Genomic DNA, 7141 nt, shown 5'->3' with positions numbered 1-7141 from the left:
AGGGGATAACATTATCAGAGGTTCATTTTGAAAAGGTTATACTGTCTGCAGTGTGAAAGATTGATTGGAGTGGACCAGGGTGAAGGCCAAGGGGTCCTGGATTATTCTAGGCAAGACGTGAATTAGGAGAGTTGATGGAGGAGATGGAAAGACATTGTCAGATTTGAGAAATATTAGGGAGTAAAGTCCATGGATTGAATATAGGTATAAAAGAGAGAAAGAGGGGCGCCTGGGTGGCTCTGTTGGTTAAGCGTCTGACTTTGGCTCAGGTCATGATCTCTCAGGTCGTGAGTTCGAGCCCCGCGTCGGGCTCTGTGCTGACAGCTCAGAGCCTGGAGCCTGTTTCGGATTCTGTGTCTCCCTCTCTCTGACCCTCCCCCGTTAATGCTCTGTCTCTCTCTGTCTCAAAAATAAATAAACGTTAAAATAAATAAATAAAAGAGAGAAAGAGGCACCAAGGTGGACCCCAAGAAATTGGGCTTGTCCAGCTGGACAGTGATGGGCAGTTTTCTGAGAGAAGGAATGCCCAAAGAGGTCTGTTTTGGTGGCAAGGCAAGGAGGGAGGTTTTTGATGTGTAAATTATTTTTTTAATGTTAATAATAACAAATTATTACTTGTGTGAGTGTGTACGTGCGTGCGTGTGTGTGTGTGTGTGTGTGTGTGTGTGTGTGTATAGAGGAGAGAATTGCTTATTGTTTGAAGTTTTTAACTTTTGGGGTGGTTTGTTACACAGCATTACATAGTACTGAATGAAAACAATGGATTTTCACCACATTTGAAGGTTTTGTTTGATAAAGTATGACTTAAAGTATATACTATGTGGCATATACTATCTCTAATTTAGCAGACCTGTGATGTCACCTCAAAAAAATGGGCAGTCACCCACTAGAGCAGATTAAACTTATGTATAAGGAGAGGCCTGGAAAGACATCCCAAGCCTACTAACATACTGTGGACAAAGAAGACAAACGGTAATCACTGGTGAGAACCTCATATAGGAAGCTATAACTGTGAGTGTTCCAAATTGCAGTGACTAATTTGCTATCCAGCTGCTTCTTACACAGGCATCTCTATGGAACGATGCTTCAAGTGGTATAGGAATTTATTTAATGTCTGTTGATAATGGGGACTGTTGATAATGGGGACAGTATTTCTCTGATATAGAAATATCAACTTGCCCCCATAAATCATAGGGTTTTGTGAAGATCAAAGGAAATAATGTGGAAAAGGTTTTGAGAGCACAAAAGAACTATGCAGATGTATAAGGGATTATGTATTAGTTTTGTCATGGTGACAAAAACTCCACACTCTTAAGGGCTCACAACACTCAAGGTTTACCCTTTGCTCACGCTGTATATTACAGTTTGGCCGTGGCTCTCCCTCTGTCATCTCACACTAGGACCCAGATGGAGTCATAGAGAACCATACACTGGCTTTCAAAGCTACTTCCTGGAAGTAACACATATCACTTCTGTTCACATTTCATTGAGTAGAGCAGGGACGTGGCTAAACTTGGCATGAAGAGGTAAGAAAGTATAATACTCCCATATTTTTGCTTGTTCCATTGTACTTTCTTCCTTCCTGATGTTCCAGGTTTCCTTCTTTTATCACATCCTTTCTATTTTAATTCAGTTTAGGGTAGGAATGCTGATGACAAATTCTCTTAGTTCTTCTAGGAATATCTTGGTTTCCCCTTCATTCCCAATGGATATTTTTCATGGATGTTGAATAGTGGGCGGACAGTTCTTTTCCTTCAGCACTTGAAAAATGTTGTGCCACTTTCTTCTGGTGTCCATGGTTTCTGTCATTTGAATTATTTTTCCCCCATAGGTGATGTGTCATTTCTTGCTGCTTTCAAAATTTTTTGTCTTTGGTTTTCAGGAGCTACACTGTAATGTGTTTTGACATAGATTTGAGTTTACTTTGTGGCTTGCTCAGCCTTTTAAACCTGTAAGTTTATGTATTTTGCCAAATATAGGAAATTTTCAGCCATTATTTGTTCAAGTTCTTTTTTAGTTGCACTCTGATTTTCCACTCTTACTGGGACCCCAGTGACACAAAAGTTAGATATTTTGTTATAATCACAGAGGTCCTTTCTGTTCTGCTGTTGAGCCTATCCAATGAACTTTTTATTTTGGTTATGGTATTTTCTGCTTTTAAAAATGAGCTCTGTAGTGGGGGCCCTTTACTGTTGGGCAGGGATGAAAGTCTGTGATCCTCACTGAGTCTTCTCTGCTGTCGCCTCTAAAAGGGAGAGGAGGCGTTTAAGGTATCAGAGAGCCAAGTATCAGAGGAAGTCTAGGCTCCTCACTCAGCCTTTGCTGATTGGAGTGGAGTAGCATTTGTTTTCCCCCTGGTGTTTGGCTGGGCTAGGCCATTATTATTTCATTTTTCTGTCTTGTTAAAGTTATTACTCTTAAAAATATAAAATTAGTTAAGCTTATTATAAAAACTAAAGTATACAGAGAAGCATACAGTACAAAATAAAACTTCCTTTCCTCCACCATTTGTAGACCTCTTTGATTTACTCCAGATACTGTTCTATAGCATTCACACAGGTCTACCTACTCATATGCATGTGTACACATAGGCACATATATATGTATTTATGGGCATATATACACTACTCAAATGCTCCAGTCTCTTTGCTTCTCTGTTTGGTGGTTTTCTCTAGTGCTATGAGAGGTCACTTAGCCATTTAAGGAAGACTATAAGTGCCAAGGAATTAATACCTCCAAGGGCAAGCCCCCACCAGTGAGGGATAGGAGTTGGTGGGTGCTATGAACTGGATGATTTGTCCCCTCACCCAAAAAGTCATATGTTGAAGCCCTAATCCCCCATGGGATGGTATTTGGAAGTGGGGCCTTTGAGAGGTAATTAGGTTTAGGTGAGGTCAGGAGGGTGAGCCCCCATGATAGGATTAGTGTCCTTAGGAGGAAGAGACCAGAACTCTGTGCTCTGTGTCTGCAATGTGAGGACAAAGCAAGAAGGCAGCCCTGTGCAAACCTTCAAGAGGGCTCTCACCAGACACCAAATCTGCCAAGACCTTGATTTTGGACTTCCCAGCCTCCAGAACTGTGAGAAAGAATTGTTTGTTGTTTAAGTCATCCAGCCTGTGGTATTTTGTTATGACGGTCCAAGCTGACTAAAATGGTGGGAAATAACTTCTTTATCTCTTAGGGGGACAAATCTGAGGAGAACTCTATACAGTTCCTTAGATGGCTCTCCAAAGTTTTAAGTCCCAGTGTTCCCCAACAGTAGTCCACAAATTAACATACACACCATTGGCTTTTTTTCCTTCCCTGTCTCACTCCTCCCAGCCCTTCACTTGTACTTCCTGGGCTCCCCTCCCAAGGAAATTACTTCTATGTAAGTCCTTGTCTCAGGGCATGTTATTGGGAAACCCTCAGCCCTCATGAAAACTCCATCATTTTCATGGCTCTTCACCATGATTAATGAACATTTCACTGTCTTCTTTTCCTTTCTTCTGCTTTTCTTTCCTTCCTTCCATTTCTTTTTTAAAAATTTAATTTATTTTTTTAAATTTACATCCAAGTTAGTTAGCATATAGTGCAACATTGATTTCAGGAGTAGATGTCTTAATGTCCCTTACCCATTTAGCCCATCCCCCTCCCCCAATCCCTCCAGTAACGCTCTGTTTGTTCTCCATATTTAAGAGTCTCTTATGTTTTGTCCTGATCCCTGTTTTTTATATTATTTTTGCTTCCCTTCCCTATGTTCATCTGTCTTGTATCTTAAAGCCTCATATGAGTGAGGTCATATGATATCTGTCTTTCTCTGATTAATTTTGTTTAGCATAATACCCTCTAGTTCCATCCACGTACTTGCAAATGGCAAGATTTCATTCTTTTTGATTGCCAAGCAATACTCCACTGTGTATATATATATATATACCACATCTTCTTTATCCATTCATCCATCGATGGATATTTGGGCTCTTTCCATACTTTGGTTATTGTTGATAGTGCTGCTATAAACATTGGGGTGCATGTGCCCCTTTGAAACAGCATACCTGTATCCCTTGGATAAATACCTCGTAGTGCAATTGTTGGGTTGTAGGGTGCTTTTATTTTTAATTTTTGAGGAACTTCTATACTGTTTTCCAGAGTGGCTGCACCAGTTTGCATTCCTACCAGCAGTTCAAAAGAGATCCTCTTTCTCCGCATCCTCACCAACATCTGTTGTTGCCTGAGTTGTTAATGTTAGCCATTCTGACAGGTGAGAGGTGGTATCTCATTGTGGTTTCAATTGGTATTTCCCTGATGATGAGTAATGTTGAGCATCTTTTCATGTGTCGGTTGGCCATCTGGATGTCTTCTTTGGAGAAGCGTCTATTCATGTCTTTTTCCCATTTCTTCCCTGGATTATTTATTTTTTGGGTGTTGAGTTTAAGTTCTTTATAGATTTTGGATCCTTCCTTCCATTTCAAACAAGGTAATGGAAACCCTGTACACATCTTTGCACACCTGTACAAATATATCCATGTAGGATAAATTCTTAGGGGTAGAATTGCCAGGGAAAATTATGCACATTTAATATTTTCATAGACACTGCCATTTCCTTAAAAAATCTGTTTACACATATTTGAGAAAAATTCTACACATTCTCACCTCATTTCCTGGTCCTGTCACATAAATTCTCTTTGGAGTTTCCCCCAGGTGCCTGCTCTATGACTTCCTCACTCTATGACCAGCCCCCATTTCAGTAGCCCAGAGGCCCCAAGTTCTAACTTCCTTGTACTGGACCTTGAGGGTGAGGAGCTTTCTGGTCCTTAACAGGAATTCTATCACTACAGGTTTCCTCTGGAGGCTCCTGAAGGCCCTGGTTTAGTTTAGCCCTGCTTTAAAACTTGAATAATGTATGGACCCTTTTGAAAGAAATACAATCCTCATGGACTTGACTTAAATTATTTTTATAATTTAAATGTGTGCAAACCATGCATGCAAATCCAGCTAACTCTGAATTCCTTATGCTTCAATACTTGAGCAGTTAGGGGCACCTGGGTGGCTCAGTCTGTTAAGCGTCTGACTTCAGCTCAGGTCATGATCTCACAGTTTGTGAGTTCAAGCCTGGTGTTGGGCCCTGTGCTGACAGCCCAGAACCTGCAACCTGTTTCAGATTCTGTGTCTCCCTCTCTCTCTGCCCCTCCCCTGCTTGTGCTTTGTCTATCTCTCAAAAATAAATAAACATTAAAAAATTAAAAAAAAATACTTGAGCAGTTATAAAGCTGTAGAAACAAAACAAAGTAGAAATAAATCCACATAAAAGTAAAAAGGCAATTTGAAGTAACTAATTTGATGTGATGAGTAGCTGTTTTTCTGAAATGAAGCTGCTTCTGGCAACATAAACACATACTGCCTAATTCAGGTTCTTTTGAAATTGACACAATATTCCACTGTGTGCCCAGTGATGACTCAGTTCTCCCCATACTTGTGTCTATTCAAATTGCTCAGAAATCTTTGTCAGTACATGTCTTCTGGACTTCACTTAGTACAAATGCAGCCCAGACAGTTACAGAAGAACTAACTTGACCATAAAAAGCTAAACACAAACATAAACAAACACAGACACATACTAGCCCTGTATGTATGTAAGATCTGTTACATATGATCCAGAAAATGCTTATAACACTTTTAAAAAATCACCAATGAAACAAAAAAATGGAATTTAATCATTTTCACAGGGCATCATGGGTTGTCAGGAGTCCAGGGACCTCAGTTTGAGAAATACTATCCTAGTAGTGACCTTGACTTCCAGTGTGACCTTGAGCAAATCTTTTGCCATTGTTGGATCTCTGTACATTCTTTGTACACAAACAATGATTTTGTGGGAGGTGACAATGTATTCTTGGGAGGTGAAGGAAGTTAGAGTCTTTTTGAGGACTAAAAGGAAAGGACAAGGCTTTTTACAGACCCTAGATTTGGGAAAATAATGATGGCTAAGACCCTACTGTCTAGCTTTGGCTTTGGAGTTAAAAGGCTTAGGGTTTGAATTCCAGATCTGCCAGTTGCTGTGTATGTCTGTGAGCAAGTTGACTTCTCCTGTTTCTGCCCCTGTAAAAGTGGGCATATATCAAAACGCTACATCACAGAGCTGTGGTGAGGACCAAATAAGGTGACTCAGGAAAGTGATGAGGGCAGAGCCTAGCCTTAACAAGGTTCAGTAATCAGCAGTGTTTTCAGAAAGAGGCCAAGGGCTGCAAAGGACAACAGAAAAGAGAAAGTAAAGATTCTGAGATTCTGTCTATAAATAGCAGTATTTCTGATACATGGCTGTCGGGAAATTTCACCCTAATGAGACCTGCAGCAACCCTGTCAGCTTCCACTCAGCCTTTCTCATTTCTCCTTGCCTATCTGCCTTTCCAGGCCCAGGCTGGAATCTCTTTCCCCCACCCCCAGGCTTTCACTTCTTTGTCCAGCCAATAATATTGGTCAGCCGTGAAGGGAGCGCCCCCCTGTGGTCACCCTGTTCACTGCAGGGACCATGAGCCTCACAAAAGAGATGAAAGGTAGAGTTTTCCAGGGGGAGCAAGACTCAGGTAGCTCAGGTGAGTGTCTAGCCCCACAGAGGCTGATATGGATCTCCCTCCTAGATACCTCCCCCTTTTGAAGAAGAAAGAGAGAGGTAAAGGAATTTAGGAGAGGCCTGGGTGGGAAGCAGTAACTCCTCAAGATCTGAGGCAAGTTACAACCTCTCCAGGTCTGGTTCCCCTTTCATGAGGAGCCCTGCGTCTCGCACCTCAAAGGCTCCAAGGAGACAACCAAATGATGTGAAAATACCAGAAAAATATCTAGCACATACACTGCTCTTCTATAGGATCTCAGCATTTCCTCCTGGCATTCCAGGCTGGGGGAGGGAGGTGAAATACTGGCTAGATGTGGCCGGGATAAACTTGGAATCAACCCCTCCCTCCCCCCCAGCTGTTGCTCTGCCAGATGCTGCCAACACACTGCTGCCAGAAACCACCTTTAAAATCTAATCAAGCCATTTCCCAGCTCAGTACCCCAAGGCTCTTCCTCCTCACCTTCAGAATAAGCCAAACTACTAATGAGATTATCTCACCTCACTCTGCCTTTCTGGGTTTACTCACCTGGACAGACCCTGTCTTCCAGTCACAGC

The sequence above is a fragment of the Herpailurus yagouaroundi genome, unplaced genomic scaffold (genome assembly GCF_014898765.1).
Source record: "Herpailurus yagouaroundi ecotype Mexico unplaced genomic scaffold, PumYag 511, whole genome shotgun sequence".
In the NCBI taxonomy this organism is placed as follows: domain Eukaryota; kingdom Metazoa; phylum Chordata; class Mammalia; order Carnivora; family Felidae; genus Herpailurus; species Herpailurus yagouaroundi.
This window is presented reverse-complemented; position numbering follows the sequence as displayed.